Below are 20,505 nucleotides of genomic sequence, written 5' to 3' on the forward strand. Positions count from 1 at the left end.
AAAGACTCCTCTTGGCGAACTGACTCACGCGAAATGGGTCACGGAAACAAATCATTTAATCCACCACTACTCCTCACCACTGAACAACAGTGAACGAACTGTAAGCGAGTCAGCGACTAGTGGGTCTGGGAGGAGTCGAGTCTGAGAAAGAACGAGACGAACGAGGCGAACGAGATGAACGACACGAACGAGACAAACGATTCGAACGAGACAAACGAGAGAGAGGAACCAGTTCGGTTCGTTCTTCTTAAGGATTCGTTCATTCGAACTGATTCGTTCGCGACCAAGCCTACTCTATTATACATAGTTATCTATCTATATAACGGATGAAAGCTGTATGCTGTATGCCAAGACGATATTATGAATCTCAAACGACTGCGTCGGGTTTTCCGATGTCTCTGAATACGCCATAACATGCCATAATAAGCGTCATAACACCAACAGCAGAACAGTTATCCAAATAACAAAGAAGTGAACAACATATGCGTTACAGTGTGTGTATTCACACACACACACACATTTGGCGCTCGCACGGTCTTGGCTCATTGGGCAAAGCAGAGCAAGGGGAGGTAACATGTCCCATATGACAACATACGGGGAAAAAATCCAAATTGGTGCGTCTGAGCTTTTTTTTTCAAAGGCAGAGCAGGATAGCTAGTGCTCGTTTTACACCTAACGCCATTTCTTTCTACCTGGGGACCATAGGCAGGCTAAGGGAACTCATTAATGTTAGAAAACCTCATTGAAAGTTTTCGAAGTTGATAACTGGCTACCGTAAATAATATAATAGAGACGCAAACAAATTTAAAACAGCCAACAGGGGAGATTCTTAAGTTAAATTTGTTGGCGCCTCTATTATATTATTTACGGACTTCCTAGAAACATGGCACAGACTTGGAGAACAGTATTGTTTAATAAACTCCCGCTACACTAACTAAGATGTTGATCATGTTTTGTGTGTAGGGACCCTAATCATGCTACTGCAGCGGTTTGGTGCTATTTTTAGCTACATTAGTGGTTAAAAAATGCTGATTTTGAAGCGTTCGCAGTGCTCCTAGCCAATGAAAAACCATCTGGAGGGCTTATTTGATGGGTTTACATGCCAAAGCAAAGACCCTGGGTTCAATTTCTGCCGGAATTACACTTTAACAGTCCTGTCAAAATGCATTATGGGTTATTCAAGCGACTGTCGTGTCTATAGATTGCAGACAGTTTCTATAGTCTGCCTTCCGGGGTACTTAGGTAGTATATATTTTTTTCTCATACTCCCATCCCACATTATGCTAGTGTGGAGATCCGGACGGGGTCAGAGACTCAAAGAGAGACTGACAAAAATGTTAAATACCCCTGTGCACCTAACAAACCCGCCCCTTTAAGCCCATTGGCCAAACAATTTACCACAGGTAGTCCACAGGCAGGAAGGCTGAGATTGTGTGGCATTAGATGAACATATATAGGAACGTGCTTGACAGACTATTAGGAAAAAAACAATATACTAATCACTTTAATTTCTCAACGTGATTGGCATGGAAATCCGATTTTGGGCAGAGCAATTCCGAGCACCAGTGAGTAAGTGAAAGAGTCTGCTAGCATACATGTCAGAAGCTACATAGGGCCCCTGCTGTATGAGGAGAAGCAGAGGAGAAACAGATATATCAGGCATCGGCAGTGGATTGATATTTTCTCTGTTGTTTGCTGCTGTCCCGGTGGTTTGGTTTTCATACGCTTGAGAAAATGCAAACAATCCTCTTTTAATTTTACACAACATTGCACGTGCTTTTTCTTCATCATCATCGTCATGTTATTTATGGCACGATATGTTTAGGAATAGGCCGGTATTGTAAGCTACCCCATGTGTTTGAAATATATATATATATAGTCAGCCTTTTAATTACATTCTTCCGGATTGAAAAAAGGGGCTTAAACACATTTAAGAGTCGCACACTCCATCAGATGTGTAAGCCAAGGTGGGCTTATTACGGAGGGAGACAAACATCTTTAATAGGGCTGTTGGAATGGTTTCTGGACCGCTCTCTAAGTATAAGCCTTGGAAAATCCTACTCAAGGGGAACCTGATTTACAATTATTATGAGCTGAGTTCTACCAAACATTTCCATGTTTAAAGTTATGCCCAGCTACTATTAGGGGTGGGAAAAATAATCGATTCTTCGATGCATCGCGATTCTCGCTAGAACGATTCTGTCTCGATGCAGATAAATTAATAATCGGAATAACAACATTTTTTAACGTTTTTTTTTTCGTTTTTTTTTGCCTGCTGCAACATTCTGTTCACCAGAGAGGGATGCTATTCGTAATTTTAATTTTGAATTTATCTTCAGTGTGTATTGGCCAATCTGATTTGTCTTGACACGATTGCGATTCAGCCGACGCATATGCGCGCAAACTCACAGCCAGACACAATAACTCCTTCTAATTCAAGAGCAGCTTTTCCTTTGATGACATAGAAAAAGAAAGATTAGAAAGAAAACAAAACTGAAACCTATTTTTTGCATGCTTCCATATTGTGTTATAATGCAAGCTGCATTGATTATTGAATTGTTCATAGAGAGTCATATTTGTGAAAAAAGCTTTCTCTCTTATGAAATATTAGATAAGTTCATCAAACTGTTGATGTCTTTAATGATCATCACAAAAGTAGGAAGTGATTAGCAAACTCTGAGTAGCAAACCCAGATGTATATATAAATATTTTTGAAAATCACGCATGGAAATGTACATAAAAAAAAATGTTGCATCGAGATGCTTCAATAATCGCTTCAGAATCTAATCGTTGACCTCATAATCGTAATTGAATCGTGAGGTGCCAAGAGATTCCCACCGCTAGCTACTATGGCTATATATTGTTTTACGCTGATGCCATCAGATTTAAGTAAACAAACTGATGCCAGATCAAACTCTGGCAAGAATCAAGAAACAAAGTTGGCTGGTTGTTGAACGATACAACAATTATGTTTTTCTGCATTACAGCAAAATGACTTCCAAGAACAATTTACCTTTGATTTACCAAAATATGTATTTCATAATGATAAAAAAGAACCTGTACAACACCTGTGAGAGGGGCATAAATACGTTTTTTTTAGTGTTCAAAGCATTGTTTGTTATATTTATCATTTTGTCTTGCCATATTGGTAACGTTCATCCCTTCATGGCACGGAGATGACCCAAGCTCGCCTTCTTCTACCGACGGCAAATCCATTCCAACAACCTTAGTGAGTTGTCCCCATGGACGGCAGATAGACTCATTTGGCTGTGCTGACTCTCGTCTGTCTTTGAATATGCAGTGATTGGCAGCCTGCTAGGAGCTGCCAACAAGAGATGGCAACCTTCCATTGGTAGCTTGCTAGGTATTTGTCCCCTGAGCTCGTACACAGCCATCTGCCACCATACAGATGGGTAGCACAGTGGCATAACACCACGCAAACCGTTTAGCTAGGCAATCACTTATTGTTGACACTTGAATTTATGCAGTAAGAAGTTGTATTAATCAAATACCAAAGACATTACACTATATGATCCACACATACAAAGACAATGGAAAAATAATAATGGAGGATGTCGTAGGATACCGTAGTCAGGCAGCCAATCAAGTTTGAGCAGGTGTTAAAGTTGCATTCTACGTTGTTTATTTGAAATGCTTTAGCGGATCTAACATATATTGTACATGAAGCAGAAGAATAACATAATAGTTATCAAACATGAAGGTGTTACAAGCCTGTAACCCTGGGCATAGCTACCAACAAGACTATCCTCTAGTCTTCACCTCTCTTCCTTTCAACAGTGATATAAACCAGGCTTAATATGCTATCCATTGCCACGCCCCACCCATTAGCTAAAACACAACCAAACAGAAATCAACTAATTACAATTACAGTCAAAACTCAACTGTAATAAATAATGTATGACTGACAAATTATATAAACACATAACCTTTCTATCAAAGCAATGACCTACATATCACACCCATAATTCCAAGAAGAGGAAATACCCCTCTCCCTCTGATGTGATGGCCCAACCCGGCATTGTGTTGAGTATAAATGACTGAGTTGTGACATTACTGATTACTGCTAGTGGTTGGATATGAATAATAAAAAGATTTGCCACCATCATTGACGCAAATAGTCACCGTTTTCCTAATTGAACTGTGTGTTGTGCGTCTACAAATAAACAGCGAGTTGAACAATTATTGCAGTGAATGAGATTTAGAACGTGCTTGGTGACCGGGGAAAAAGTAAATAGGGAACACAGAATACCACTTCATAAACAACATGCAAATCTGTCTTTGCAATGTTTAAAATAGTCTATCGGCTTTCATGCAATCGTGCGGTCAGCATGCCTATGCGTCACATTACCCTCCCCCCCCCCCCCCCCCCCATCTCAGAAACTTCAAGTGATTGAAGTTCGACATGAAAGCTATATGACTGCAGAGCAAAATAGCACCTGGTAATACAGTGGTTTGTGCCCTTCAGTTTGTGAAGCCATTGCAAGGGCTGATGATCAGTCACTACCGTGAATCTCCTGCCCACCATGTAGTTGTGTAAAGAGTCTACTGCCCACTTCAGGACATGGCACTCGTTTGTTGCCAAAGTCACTTGTGCAACCATTCTGGCCGGTTTAAGAAAAAACACCTGTTTTTGCAATCTCAAAGCCTTTTTTCTAATCTGAATTTGAAGACAAATGAAAAACGCTTGTATTTGTAGCGCCGGCCTTTATTTTAGAAGCATTTATTTGTTAATATTCTATTCCCGACAGCAATAATTTTTTTAAATGCTCTGAATTTTTTTTTATAAAATACGGTGTCAGTGGAGGCGGATGTAAAAAAAAAAAAAAGCGAATGAAAGGATTGGACCGCCTGCATTCTACCGTGCACTCTGCCTGTGCTCTCATTGAGAATGCTGGAGACAAGACCTATCGCTGAAGCTAGAAAGCCAGTCACATGCTCTGAGGGACTGGAATTGGACAGAGGCCTGTAACGAGGCGTGGGATTTTCTTAGTATGATACTTTTAAATCTAGCTTACTCTGGCTGGTTTCTCCAAATTGCCTGCCCTAGCTTTAAACAAGGCCAGTGAAAAGACAATATTTCTATCATCAGATCATTATTTTTGCTTTCATATGAGATGCATTGTTTTTCTTATCTACAAATACCAGGCTTTTTTCTTTCTACAAACAAAGCTGTTTATGACCGTTCCCCGTTGTAAATCGGAGAAGGCTTTATTAGAGAGGAACGAGATCAGCAGGATCTTAATTGTGCAACCACTGTTTTAATCTGAGGCTTTTCCAATTACTCAGCGCTGCACAGATCTCCACCATCGCAGACCCAAGAGCCCCTTATCTTACACTTATTATCATCTTAGATTTTGATGAAAATGATTCCCCTGCCAAGTTGTTTTCTCTCTGTTTCAGTACTACACGCATCCATTTCAGTAGTTTCCTCTCCAGGCAGGGTTAGTAACCACCCCTGGAGGTTCCAGTCGCTGCAGTGTGCATCTACTGAATGTGCAATGGTTTTGTTTTCAGTAACAGAGCCAGGCAGTCCTAAACAAAGTGGAGCCAAAAGCCTTTTGGCCTGTTGTTATGCCTTATGCATAAACAACACTTGAGGAAGAACTCATTCTTTAATCAGTTACAAAGGGAAATATATTGGTGGAGTGGAACGTTTTCACAGCCACAAGTCAAATGTTAAACCATAACAACCTTGGACTTGTTTAATCTGAGCATCATATGAGTGCAGGTGCCAGATGTTGCTCCCATCAGCCTCTGTCTGAAGAAAGAGAATGTACGTTATATAAAAAAAAAATTGTTCACTAGAGTGCCCGAGTTGTCTTTTCTGCAACACCAAGACCTTTACAAAAGCCTCCCCATGACAAACTGGACCCTTTTGAACCAAAGATAACAAGTGGGAGACGACTCTTGCTCTTTGCCTTAAAACTCCTGGCCTCTTTGCATTACCTATTGAACCTACAAGGGCAGAGTGATAAGTGCTTTGAATAGACTTGGCTGATTGCTCTTTAATTGGTTTGTCATTTTACCTCACACTAAAGGTCACCCACGTCATCAGGGAAATGTGATGATGTTTAACGACGGTTGAAGGTGAAGAAAGGGGAAAATATGCAGGTGCATTCCTTTAATGGGGCTTACACTGTGCCTTCCCTGTTGCGCTGGCTAGTGTATAGGAAGATAGGTAGTTATAGGAACAGCAACAAAGCACATTAAATCATCGCAGACAAAAGGTCAGACCACACACTGGCACGTCCACTGACAAGGGCCTGGCCGGTAGGCCTGGTCACAACTTAGAGCTGCTCCCCTCCCCTTCTTCTCTCTTCAGAGAGAGTTAAGAGAGCTAACCATTAACTTGGATGTGCTAAGTCTTGACATTTTTTGATTGGATATCCAGTTTGCTTTGGGCTGCCAGACATAATTGTCGAAGCTGTTGTTGGTAACATTTGAGAGGTACTTAAAGAGAGAGCTGAAAGAGCAAAGGAGAACAAGATATTTTTAAATAAACCCTCCTCCTCCTCATCCTCATCGTCATCCGCTTATCCGGGGTCGGGTTGCGGGGGGAGCAGCTCAAGCAGGGGGCCCCAGACTTCCCTTTCCCGGGCCACATTGACCAGCTCTGACGGGGGGATCCCGAGGCGTTCCCAGGCCAGTGTTGAGATATAATCTCTCCACCTAGTCCTGGGTCTTCCCCGAGGTCTCCTCCCCACTGGACGTGCCTGAAACACCTCCCAAGGAAGGCGCCCAGTGGGCATCCTTACCAGATGCCCGAACCACCTCAGCTGACTCCTTTCTAAGTAAAGGAATAAACTACCTCAGAAATTGTCCCCTCCCTCTCTGATCACTCTCTCATTCAAATACGGTGAATTTGATTGACAGGCAAGATGGATTCCCTGAACCAATAAGGGATGGCTATTGCATTATTAACAAACTAAGCAAATGATAGCTTTTGAATCATACTTACCGCTCCTAAGATACATGAGTCTAGTTTAGTGCTGTCAAGCGATTAAAATATTTAATCGCGATTAATCGCATCAATGTCATAGTTAACTCGCAACATACCATGGCATATGCCATGGTATGTCAGTGCGCGCGGTGGCACATGCCACAGGCCAATAAACGATCTCGGCGTCTCTCAACTCTCGTGCAGGCTCAAACAGAGTGACACACAAACACACACACACTTTTAAAGGGGACATATCATACCACCAGGTGCGAGTGTGATTAGCCATTACATGCCGTGTTCAAAATGTGCAGCATTGTGACATCACAGGTGGGAGTGTCCACCTAGATGTGTGACGGATAGATGAGCAACGTTTGCTACAGTCCACTGGGTAGGCTGGTAGACTGATCTATCCAGCACACATCTAGGTGGACACGTCCACCTGTGTTGTCACAATGCTGCACATTTTCAAACATGCCTGCAATGGCTAATCACACTCACACCTGGTGGTATGATAGTTCCCCTTTAAGGAGTTTTTCACCCGCTCCGTGTCCTTGCTTGGCCCAACAAGTTTGTGCAGCGTGCCTGTTGTTTTGTTTCCGGTGTAGCTATATCCGGTATGGTGTTGTAGTTTTTCTAACGTTACTAGTTGTTGCTAGACAGCAGGTGAAAAAACGACAATGTTTGCCAAACCAAAAGAGCGTTAATCGTGCGATATTTTTTTTTAAACTGACAGCACTAAGTCTAGTTCCTATTCCTCACCCCCAAATCAAGTTCAAAAGAAGGTGTTCTGGGTTTCAAAGCGTTAATGGAATGCTAACTTGAGAAAGTCGGTCATCCAAGGAAGCTTTTGAAGTACGTTTCTCTCAAGGACCTTTTCCCCAGAATCAAACCAGGGTCAGAGATGTATTTTTTATTGAAGTCACACCAGGTCTTGAATGTTACATGCCGCAGCCCTGTATTGCCTGTTGAACTAAGTTATATTATCTCTTACTAAGCAGTATGTGTGCAGCATGCCCAAATGCAATGTTTGTGTGCAGCATGTAGGTGTGTGTTTTTGTGTCTGCATGTGTGTGTACACACACACACACACACACACACACACACACACACACACACACACACACACACACACACACACACACACACACACACACACACACACACACACACACACACACGCATATTTACTACAGGTAAGCACCTTAAAACAATGCTTTGTTTGCGTACGCAATTATTTGAAATGCCATTATGGAGCATGAACATTGAGGTTTACTTTAAACGGGGCAGTAAATTGTAGGACTAAAATTCCTGTAATGGGAAGGAAGGGACCCAGCTATGTATAACATGGGCCAGGTTATCCAGTTTCAATGGCCCCGTGGGGGGGCTGGATATTCACTAAGAAAAATTTTGTAGGGTCCTCAAACGAGATGTAGAATATATGTACGATACGTTTGTCTTTTTCTGCGTCTGAAAATTGTATATACCATGTGTATTTAACCCCATGGTGGATTGTACCATTTTTATTATACAACGACATTTGACGACATGAAAATGTCGAAGTTTAAAGAGTTCCAAAATTATAAATGTTCTGGGAGGAAGTGTAATGTATTAATGTAGCGTTAAAAAACAATTGACTTGTCATTCTCTACTGGAATAGGTTAGACTTACCTGAAAGGTAACCTCAATGCAAAAAATGATTAAATTATTTGTATTCTTTAGTAAGGGGATGAACCTATGTGAAGACTCCTCCATGCACCCATGGAAGTGCCTTGCCTTTTGCTCTTTGTTAAAGCCAACATCGAGGTAGGGAGCGCGATGTTGCAATACTTGTTACGACGATGACAGATACTTGCTGGCAAAAGAAAATACTTATTTTTGGTATGGTGTGAACGTTGAATAGTTGAATAATGGATTTTAGATGGGACATAAAAATCTTCTGCAATTGGGTGATGTTGTTTTTCGAAACATAGCACTCCGACTTCAAGACTTTTGGGCAGTGTTGGAACTCCTAAATATTTATTGGTGAGGATTAACTAGACGAAGTCGGTCAGCATGCCAAATGTGAGCAGCATTGGGAGCCCCTTCATGGAAACACAATGCTTTTGGTTTATTTATTATGCTCCAATTCCTGTTAGCTTGCCTGGAAACGGTTAGGGGTTCCCCCTAGACACAAGAACTTGTTTAAGGAAAACCTTGTCATGCAATGACCTCATTGTTGCGTTAGAACACCAACAAAATGCTACTGCCGACATCTTCGGGGGTACATGACAGCTACCTCAATGATATCCGTGATATAAGTGCAATCATTGCCAGACCTTTGTGGTATCATACTAAATTAATAAACTATGTCTGCATTTGGTCTAAATTGTTCTGTAACTCTACTGTTATAACTTGTACGGGATAACATTCATGTCTTTGTGTGTGTGTGTGTGTGTGTGTGTGTGTGTGTGTGTGTGTGTGTGTGTGTGTGTTAGTGTTTAAGTGTGTGCGTGCGTGTGTTTGTACGAATGCGTGTACAAACTTTGATTAGAAAGATAGAGAGACTTGCTTTGTTTGTGGGACAGGGTTCACCGTTCATCCGCCTCAGGGCGCTGAACCGTCGACAGAGTGTGTTTCTAATTGTAAAAAATAGCCCGGACACCAGCACTATAATAAAAGGTAATTGGTTGGGGAGGGGTTGGTTGCAGCGGCGGCGTGCGGCCGATGGGTGGGCAGAGTTAGACGAGCACGCAGGCCGACTCTTGTAATTGCTTAATGCGCGGCTACGAGAATAATGAGACTTTTCCGACGTGAACCACCTTCAGCGTGGCGCACGGTAACGGTGAGGGTGGCGGGGATGGTCTGAATCACGATGAACGGATAACGCCATTAGGGTCGTTAGAAGAATGTGCTTCCAGGTCGGAGCGCTGGCGGAGGAGGTGGGGTACAGAGGGGAGGTGCAGGCAGCAGCAGTGCACCATTAGGGGCAGCAGGAGGAACGTGTCCAGAGGTACCAATGGGCCTTATAGATCGGAGGCGAACGATTGCTATGTCTGAAAACCTGTTGCGTCGCCTTTCAGTGTAACAGTGGTGTTGGTGGGGGTGGGGGTGGCGGTGGCGGTGGCAGTGGCGGTGGTAGTAGCGGTGGTAGTAGCGGTGGTAGTAGCGGTGGTAGTAGCGGTGGTAGTAGCGGTGGTAGTAGCGGTGGTAGTAGCGGTGGTAGTAGCGGTGGTAGTGGCGGTGGTAGTGGCGGTGGTAGTAGCGGTGGTAGTGGCGGTGGTAGTAGCGGTGGTAGTAGCGGTGGTAGTAGCGGTGGTAGTAGCGGTGGTAGTAGCGGTGGTAGTAGCGGTGGTAGTAGCGGTGGTAGTGGCGGTGGTAGTGGCGGTGGTAGTGGCGGTGGTAGTGGCGGTGGTAGTAGCGGTGGTAGTAGCGGTGGTAGTAGCGGTGGTAGTGGCGGTGGTAGTAGCGGTGGTAGTAGCGGTGGTGCCGGGGAGAGAGGGATGCATTGCTGTCGCAAACCAGGTGTGCTAGGGGTGCAGAGGAGCGAACACGTATCGATACAAACCATTACGCAAACTCTTTTTTTCCCAGATATAAGGGCATAGAATGGCGTGTGGCTGCACCCTGAGGAGCCAGGTCTGTCAAACATGTGGAGCTCTGGTTGGTAGATGGAGAATAACGAGCGGTATAGTGCCCCATAGGTGGGTCCCACATATTGCTAGGTAGCATAGACTGCTATGGAAATGATGTGTTAAACATCACGTTGTTTTTCTTCAGAACATTTGTAAAATAACGTATATGATGTCAAACAGTCAAATGTGTGTGAAAGATGCCAACATTTGTATCTATAAAGTTATTGCACACAGTATATTTATTTTGATATGTTCTCCATGTTTTGATAATAATTTGCATTTGGGACATTTCTTCAGGAAAGGAAGGGTGAAACAGTCACTAATGCAAAATGAATTGAATCGTAATGATTGAATCATTATGAATTTAATCGATGTGAGGACCAATGACAAGAAGAATGACAAAAGCCTGCAGCTAACATTAATGATGGCTTGCTGCCCTGCAGTCAAACATACGCGTCCCGTGTGTAATGCATGTCACCATTGGTGAAATGAAGTGAACCCAAACGGCTAACTACAGGAGGAGAACGTAGCTAGTCTAGGGCCATGGGACCAGAGCATTGCCATGGTTACGGTGAACTATTCTGTACTCATTTGGAGAGGTGGGACTTGGCGTTGGATGAAGAAAATTAAATTAGCTCACTTGTCCGTCTCTATGAATCCACACTGTGCAACCAGAACTCATCCTCACATAAACCTGATATATTTCTGTATTCAACCTGGCTTCTGCAGAGTAACGACGAGTGTTTCCATCCCCAGGAAGAATTATTTTGCTTCTTAAAGGAGCATTACACCGGTGGAGGCATGAATATGTATTGAAATTGGGTCCTATATGTAGTCGAATAATAAAATAAAATTCTAATTTGGCGCTGTCTTGACCGAGAAAAGGCAGAAAGTGACTTTTTGGCGCTTGTGGATTGAAGACAACAACTCCCACCTTGCACCACGATGCACAGCTTCGCTGGCCACTCCTGCTGATCTAGATCTCCGCCTATCGGACACCTCGCTGTTCCATCTACCAAGCTGATACCGCAAGACATCTTGAAAATCATTTCACACAACATTTCTAGTGAAGAGTATTAGTTGGTGAACTCAGTGAATTAGTCCTCGTTTGTATTTCTTTCGAAATGGTGAACTTTTGCATGGTGCCATCTTCTAGGTCAGATCCAGTACCTTCCGCCATTGTACTTCAGTTTTATTAACAGCCTCTGTTAGCTTAGCTTCAGACGCTGTGGATGTTAGTTTCTGCTGGTGAAGTCCCACCCACTGGCACTGCTCTAATGCCGCTTTTCCACTGCATGGTACCAGCTCGACACGACTCGACACGACTCGACTCAGCTCGCATTTTTTGCGTTTCCACCGCGGTACCATGGTATCTGGTACCTGAAGTGGCTGCTTTTTCTAGTACCTACTCGCTCTAGGTTCCAAGCGAGCTGAGCCGATGCTAAAAGGTGACGTCGGCAGACGGCCGGCGACTGATTGGCCAGAGAGTGTGACGAAGTCACGAGAGCGACATGGCAACCATGCTGGTAACATCCATAGCAGCGCCGCAGCCAACATGTTCCACTTCTCCAACTTCTTCAACATGCCAGCTAATAATAGTAATGCGATCGATGTCCTCCATTGTTGTTATGTGGGTTCTGTCCATGTGTGGGTTGCGTATGTGTTGTTTGCGTCGCGTACACAAATACGTCACGGCCCTTTCGCGCAGCCGACCCCGCCCACGTCCAGGAGGTACTATTTGCGGTGGAAAAGCACCCGTGCTGCTACCGTGTCGAGTCGTGTCGTGTCGAGTCGTGTCGAGTCGAGCTACATGTGCGGTGGAAAAGCGGCATAATAGGTCTGTAGCGTCAGTGGGTCCCACCCCCTATAGAGGGGTGGGACTAGTGCTTGTAGTCTTACGAGAATCCTCCCCTCTTGCACTTCCTATTTACTTCTACGCAAAAATCGTCATATTGCGTCATCTTAAACTGGAAGTGTTGGAGATTGATACTGAACCCTCCAGTCTCTCCAGAAAATAAGGGAATGATGCACGACCATCCAAAAATATGAGTGGGTTTCTAACAATACAAAGCTTAATGGAAATGGGTGAAGTTTCCCTTTAAAAACACACAATGGATCCTATTTGCATCCGGCGCAATTGACTTAATCACTGGCGCATGTGTCGTTGCTAGTTTGCAACTGGCACAGAGCGTTCTTTTCCCTCCTGCGCCACCCGTCGGTAAAGTAGGGAATGATCTTACGCCCCAAGGGGCGGCTAGGCGAAAGGAGGGGGCGTGTTCTGGCGCAAACGTTCCCTGGTGCTATTTTGACGTTTCAGAAACCACTTGCGCCACAAACCAGGAAATACCTGGTTTAAAGTCAGTGCCGCATTGTTCAGATGCTATTTTAAGGGCGCATGTATAATGTTGCTTGTGCACCTCGCGCATACACTTTGCTTCTCTCATCTACCTAGCCACACTTTCTTGGTAAATTATTTGAGAAAGCACAGCTGATACAGCGGTAATAAGTTGTGCTTTTAAATCAATGCATCTGCAAAGACTGTACAGCAAAGACATATTTTCTTGACACAGACATCGTGTACATGCCCATAACTTTTAGGATTGATGAGTATTTGATCGTGAGAAACATGCGGGCCCGCGTGTGTGCGTCCATCTGTTTAAACGCATGCAAACTAAGCACGTAACTCATAATACAGTCCATGGCAATGTATATTAACGTGAGGACACATGCATATTAGGAACACAAGTCGATAACGATAATGCATACAATACTGATAAGAAACAATGTTTATAATGTATTGCATATATCATTAAATAGAACCACAGTTACCGCATATCATATGTTATATCATATATGTTTTCTTTGCCGAAATTTATTTGAGGACTCAGTATTTCTAAAGTTGTGGAAGAAAACCTTATTCCATGTGTGAATTAGGGCATATTATTTGGCCATAAACTGAGCCATATGCAGCTTAAAATGCATGTGCATCTGTCTTATCGGAGAATGCAGACGCGCTGTCAAAATATTAACTTGTCAGATTGAAATGCGCTCATGGCTATTAAAGGGGATGGGAGCTGGCACTCTCATTGGTTTGTTGCATGTTACGCCCAACCCACACCTACGGGTAATTAGGGTACTTCAGGCCGACCCTTTTTAGATATGCGCCGGGCGCAAGAGTCATTTTTCGCCCCGTTAAACTAGCGACATCGCCGTAGAACCGCCCACAAAGCTATTTGCGCTTGGCGCTTCGCACTTGCGTTTCAGACTGTTAAAATAGGGCCCAATGAGTGGAATACAATGCACTCAGTGAGTGTGTAGGTGTGCTTAGCGGGTGGGGCTGCAGAGAAGGCTGCATGGCTAGTCAACCAGTTAGCGGATCTCATGCAGAAGAATGCTTTAGGCACAAGAACATTACCCCCAAAATGTATTGACACAGACAAAATCACAGACCTTCACGCATGCACGCTGGCAAAAATCCACAGACTCACACACACACTTTTAAAGTAGAAAACACGCCAGAAGTAACATTAAATTGCATCTCTTACATAACCTCATCTTACACTGCACTCTCCCCAAAACCACATTTTCAATCCACCACTTCTTCATTGGGTGAAATCCAACCTTTAAAACAACCTTTAGAGTGAACCTTTGTGGGAAACCTTTGGGTGCTGGTTGGCTGCGGGCCAATGAATCCTTATAGCGCTTATTTGCGGATCTAATTAAATGGCATTAGCAGAGGACCTTTTGCACAGGATGTGCAGTCTCCTGTACCGCAGGCTTGGCTTGCAGACCCTTTGGATCTGAGTCGGATCTGAGTCAGCTTGGCACTCTCATCCAATTGTTGAGTGGACAAATTATAATTATAAGAGTGGCTGGGCAATATTGACCAAAAGATATTGATCAAAAATAATTTCGTACTGCATTATATAAATCGAAGTTGATGATCTTTTTGTTTTTCAAATACTTTCTGTTCTTCCCAAACACTTTCCGCTCAGCTATGCGCCAGAGAGCTCACGTTATGCATTGTACATATTTATAATTTGAAATTCGTCCCAGCCTTTTTTCCACAGATACTCTAGGGTCTATACCATATAACCGCGTTTTCTGATTACAGTTTAATGCATTTTTCACAATTTACCAACTCTCGTTTTGAAGGCTGAACAGACAATTTGACTGGAACTACTTAGCAGGTGTCCGTATATCAGGGGTTAATGCACACCCTGCAGCCAATCAAAATCGAGATTTCCCCAGACCATGGCATAAAATAATATAAACAATTTCAGTGGAGATACCAGATCTCAAATATCGAACAGCTCTCACAGGAAGGTGATAGGGTATGTACATGTTTGTGCATGGCTGTAGGTCTCAATGTTGTCGCGTTCTTGTTGAAAGTAGTTCGAAACGGGTCGCTTTTAACTCACTTTATTTGTTAAAGTATTTCGGTATGGTAACTATGAAGCAAAAGGGAGGGAATTGTATCTAACATGCTTAGAGTGAAATACAGAGAGGTACTTCGAGCCCCGGGGCTTAGGCCCGAGGCTCTCTGCGCACGCACGCCTATGATTCTCTGGCCTCCTCTGGCTCCGGGCGCTGCGAATGAAGCAAATAGGCGTGGCCTATGTGACGTCTTAGCTGCGGCTACCGCGTCTGTCTTAAAGATGCTGCCTTCTGTGGCTGGGGTAGGTATTACAGCTTGTATGTTTGATCCTGCTCCCTTGTGGCTGTGTGGGGGTAATGTAGCTTGTGTGTTCGATCCTGCTTCCTAGCGGCTATGTGGGGGCAGCTTATGTGCTAAAAATACGCAACAATGTACACACTGATACACTATGGTATCTTATATCTAGGGCCATGCATACCACCAGACTATAAGCGCTTTTCTTCTTGGATGCTCAGCAAATTCTCTTTATTTTTATTTTTTCTACAACTCAGCCTTAAGTTGCATTTTAAGTTGCAATGCACAACACACGCGCGCGCACACACACACACACACACACACACACACACACACACACACACACACACACACACACACACACACACAAACTGTAAGATAAAGGTCATACTCACCTTAATTCATTGTTTATTTAATTTGAATTACCTCTTAATACCTTGCATTATCTCCATCCATCACTGAAAATGTTGGTCTGTCTGTTATGGCGACACATTAGTGCCATAATTCACTAATGTGATAAAATATGCATTCGGGCGTATTATATTATTCCACGTGCGTAGCTATTAACTGCGAGCGCGCAAATGATCTCTGCGCGCGCAAAACAGCCTCTCGCGCGCGCAAATTACCTCAGCGAGCGCAAAACAGCCTCTCGCGCGTAACAGCCTCTCGCGAAAGATGTTTTTACGCTCGCTCGAATTTAATTTTGGCACTATGGGGGAGGGAACCAAGGCAGGGCGGGCTTTCCTATGATTGGCCGTTTCTGAAGCGCGATATTTGATTGACAGCCCTCCTCAGTAAATGGCTGAAACGATAGTTACGTATTGTAACTAGATTCTATGAGTATAGGCGCAGCCTTTTAAGGCTATTGCTATTGGGTTATCCCTAGGCGTGAGCCGTAGCACTGAAAGATTTGTAATCCCCGACCACCAACAGCGTGGGCCTCAATCACGTCCGCGTGCGGCGTGCCTCAACGACGTCCGCATTTCGCAGATATAGTCGGGCGCCGGCGGACGTTCTGCTCCCAATAAACAGCTTTTCTTCAGCTATTTAAAGGACAATGAGACCGACACTTAAAAGGCTGCGCCTATACTCAAAGAATCTGGAGTTACAATACGTAACTATCGTTTCAGCCATTTACTGAACAATTCAGAATTGAATGAGAGGAGGGCTGAGGAGGGCTGTCAATCAAATATCGCGCTTCAGAAACGGCCAATCATAGGAAAGCCCGCCCTGCCTTGGTTCCCTCCCCCATAGTGCCAAAATGTAATTCGAGCGAGCGTAAAAACATCTTTCGCGAGAGGCTGTTACGCGCAAGAGGCTGTTTTGCGCGCGCTGAGGTAATTTGCGCGCGCGAGAGGCTGTTTTGCACGCGCGAGAGGCTGTTTTGCGCGCGCAGAGGTAATTTGCGCTCGCGCAGAGATCATTTGCGCGCTCGCAGTTAATATCTACGCATGTGGAATAATATAATACGCCCGAATGCATCTTTTATCACAATAGTGAATTATGGCACTAATGTGTCCCCATAGTCTGTCTGTCTCTGTCTATCCGTCCGTCCGTCCGTCTATCTGTACATCCATTCATCCATCTTTGCCAGCAGATAGTGACAGATTGCGGCCGTTGTGGGTGTTGGATTGACTCGGCTGCCAGATCGACTCAGGGTCCTAGATGCGCAATAATGACGCACTTCCTGTAAACGCTTTTTTAAATGCGCGTGCGCGTTTCATTAATTCCCATGTTATTCCCAAGTATTAACGATCTCCTTTTGTTTTCTAATCTATGAATAATAATCTAATGTACAAATTATTATTGCATATACTTGGGTTATATATAAAAGAAGAATCGGTTAACTCCATTCACTGAACGGGGGGATCCACTTTATTGCCAGCGCTCCCAACACAGAGTCAAAACAGCGACCCACACGCAGACACTTCCGTTCTCCTCCTTCAGAATAAGAGTCCCTAACAGGAACTGGGTTACATATGCATTCATCAGTGCTTTTAGACGTGTTTCCAATGGCTTTGTTTGTGCGAAAGAACGGGCTGCGTTCAATGAAATCAAAACCAAAATGGATTGAGCCTTCTTTTTATGTCCATGATGGAGCCCCGTTTATAAACAACCCTTCCGGGTTTTGTCCGTTGGCTTGTGTCGATACGTCAAGTGTCGATACGTCATCTGTAAACGCAGGACCCCGAGTCGATCTGGCAGCCGAGTCAATCCGGTACCCACACCGTCTTGCAACATTTAATTAGGTGAGTGCTGTGAGGCAGCGCTGAACTTGTATTCTTCCTAAGGTTAATTGTGACAAAATAGAAAAAAAATTATAAGAGGCTTAATTATTATTCTATCATTATTATTCTCTACTAATTGCGGGACCTAACATCCTCCACAATGTTTCACCTAGAGACTCAGGGGTTGCAGAGTTTCCCGCTTACAAACATGGTTGGCTGTGTGCGCAGTGAAGGGCAATTAACAGTTTTGATGCAATGAAAGTCACATGAGGGACTACAGCAGTGTGATCAATGTGCAAACACCATTGTACTGCAGTTTTTCAGATTAGCTTGATGATGTAGTGATTCATTGCTATTAAAAGATGTGTGCTTGTCTTTTTTTGCATGTTATTTAATATAGCTAATGTGTGTTTGTAGTGTCATTCTAATATCACTGACTCAAAGACTATAATTTGACTGCATGAATAAAATATATACGTTTAATTCTCACTAATGGGGATATTATAGCCTGCACATATCTGATAGGAAAGCCTGGTGTATCAATAAAATGATCTACATGCATAGAAATCATGATAGTAAAACTCAAATCCACCCCTTTAAAGACTAATCTGTCTTAGATCCATACCTTTATCGTTTTTATCAAAGGGGATAAACCCCATGGTATGTAAAAAATATCTATCCCTGGCTTTTAGGATTAACGCAGTTAAGGGTCCAACAACACTTGCCATCTTGTTGTTTCTCTATCTGTTGTCTATGCTTAATGCCTCCTGCCGTGACATCGGCCAGAAACCTGACTATAGGAGGACGGCAAATTTTCTGACCTGGTTTACCTTTAAACTTTGTTCAAACATTTAACAAATCATCACACTTTGATCTTTAGATTTATCCAAAGATATATTTATACTCTGGATCTAACAGTTTGTCAGTTGGTCTACATTTAGGGCATTTAGCAGACGCTTTTATCCAAAGCACCTTACAATAAGTACATTTGTCAGGAGAAAGAGAAAAAACAATATATCGCTGTTGGTACGGTAAAGAGGTGCATATAAACTTGGTTTGGGCCAAGCACTTACAATTGCTAGGTTAACCCATTCCCCTTATACAAGAAAGATAGCAAGGATAAGACACTATACAATGCTAAGTACTATTTCTAAGTATCAAGACATCCAACATACAATGAGTGCATACATTAAGTGCAAGGATGTACAACATTCAATCAGTGTGGTGAGGGGTGTTTTTACCCCTTTTTAACGCTAACCCTATGAGAAGGGGTGGTGAGGGTAAGTAAGGAGGCTTTGCAGAGTCCAGGCAAACTCGGAACAAGTGAGTCAAAGTAAGTACTTTGCAGAAGCTCTGCGGCCCTCACATCGTCAGGGAGCTCGCTCCACCTTTGCGGTGCCAAAACAGATAAGAGTTGTGACCTTGTTGTTGGACTTATCGATTGCGGTACCAGGCGTCCAGCTGAGGTAGTTGAGCAGAGCGGTCGAGCTGGGGTGTGATTGGGGATGGAGATACCTCAATGGTCTGTTTGACATCATTGAGCCCTTAAGAGCAACATAACCCCGTTATAGCCCAAGTTGGCTACAACAAAAAGCTGAACATTTCAATATGTCACCTAGAAACACAATGTGAAAATCCTAAATCGATTGGAAATATACTTGTTGAGCATCGAGCGTTTGAGTGGGGGGACCCCATTTTATATTACAATGGGTCCCCATGGCCACTACGGTGACTCATGTTTGACATCCACGCATTCGTCTACCCCTACTGAGCCTGACCGGGTCCAACTTGTAGAAGTTCGACTTATCGTTTTGGAGAATGAGTCTTTAATAGTCGTTAAAATATGTAAAAAAAGTATGGCTATTTGTATTGATATTTTTGTTTGCTGTTTTTCCTGCCCACAATTGCACTTTGGGCTGAACCTCTCCCTGTCTCTCTCTCTAATCCTGTCCGGGGCTGCTGCGCCGCTTTGTTGCGACTCCTCTCGGATAGTTTTATCAATAAGCAGGATTACTTTTATCACTCTCTTTAACACACACATACACACACAGCTCCACTGTCTCTGTAGTCTCTTTAAATGGAACCCTGTTTATCTCATTGCTTGGTTTTTTACTATGGCTGGATTTCTTCTCTGACACGGCTGGTGGTCATGAGAGAGAGAGAGAGAGAGAGAGAGAGAGAGAGAGAGAGAGAGAGAGAGAGAGAGAGAGAGAGAGAGAGAGAGAGAGAGAGAGAGAGAGAGAGAGAGAGAGAGAGAGAGAGAGAGAGAGAGAGAGAGAGAGAGAGAGAGAGAGAGAGAGAGAGAGAGAGAGACAGACAGATGGATGAGGAAGCCAGGTGTCTCCAGAACTCTACACACATATCCAATGAATCCAAAATTCAACATGTGTGTATGTGTTTGTATGTACATGGATGTATGAATATGTGTGGAGCTGTGTGCTTGTTTTTTTTGTAGAGGGGGGGGGGGGGGGGGGGGGTCAAACACTCGTTTCTGCATGTGGGCATGTGCAGTTGTGTAACCATTAGCACATCTGTGCATGCAAGAGAGCGATAAAAGGAGTGGGGGTTGAGATGGAGTGTGAAAGCCATCCATTTAAAACCCCTGGTCTATGGCTGCAGCCTTGGGGCTGCAAAACAAGTCCCAGTGGAGAGCACCCATGACCGTTCCAGCTGGAGGGTCCTCCTAGCAAGCCATGGTCAGTGACACTCGGGGGGGGGGGGGGCATTTCCCTTCACTATAGCTGGCTAGTGGCTGGATATTGGTAGCTAGTGGCTGGCTAGTGACTGGCTAGTGGTTGTCTAGTGGCTGGCCAGTGAAAGCTCAGTGACTGGCTAGTGGTTGTCTAGTGGCTGGCCAGTGACAGCTCAGTGACTGGCTAGTGGCTGGCCAGTGACAGCTCAGTGACTGGCTAGTGGTTGTCTAGTGGCTGGCCAGTGACAGCTTAGTGACTGGCTAGTGGTTGTCTAGTGGCTGGCTAATGGCTGGCTAGTGGCTGACTAGTGATTGGCTAGTGGCTGGCTAGTGGTTGGCTA

The sequence above is a fragment of the Gadus macrocephalus genome, chromosome 16 (genome assembly GCF_031168955.1).
Source record: "Gadus macrocephalus chromosome 16, ASM3116895v1".
NCBI classification, from domain to species: domain Eukaryota; kingdom Metazoa; phylum Chordata; class Actinopteri; order Gadiformes; family Gadidae; genus Gadus; species Gadus macrocephalus.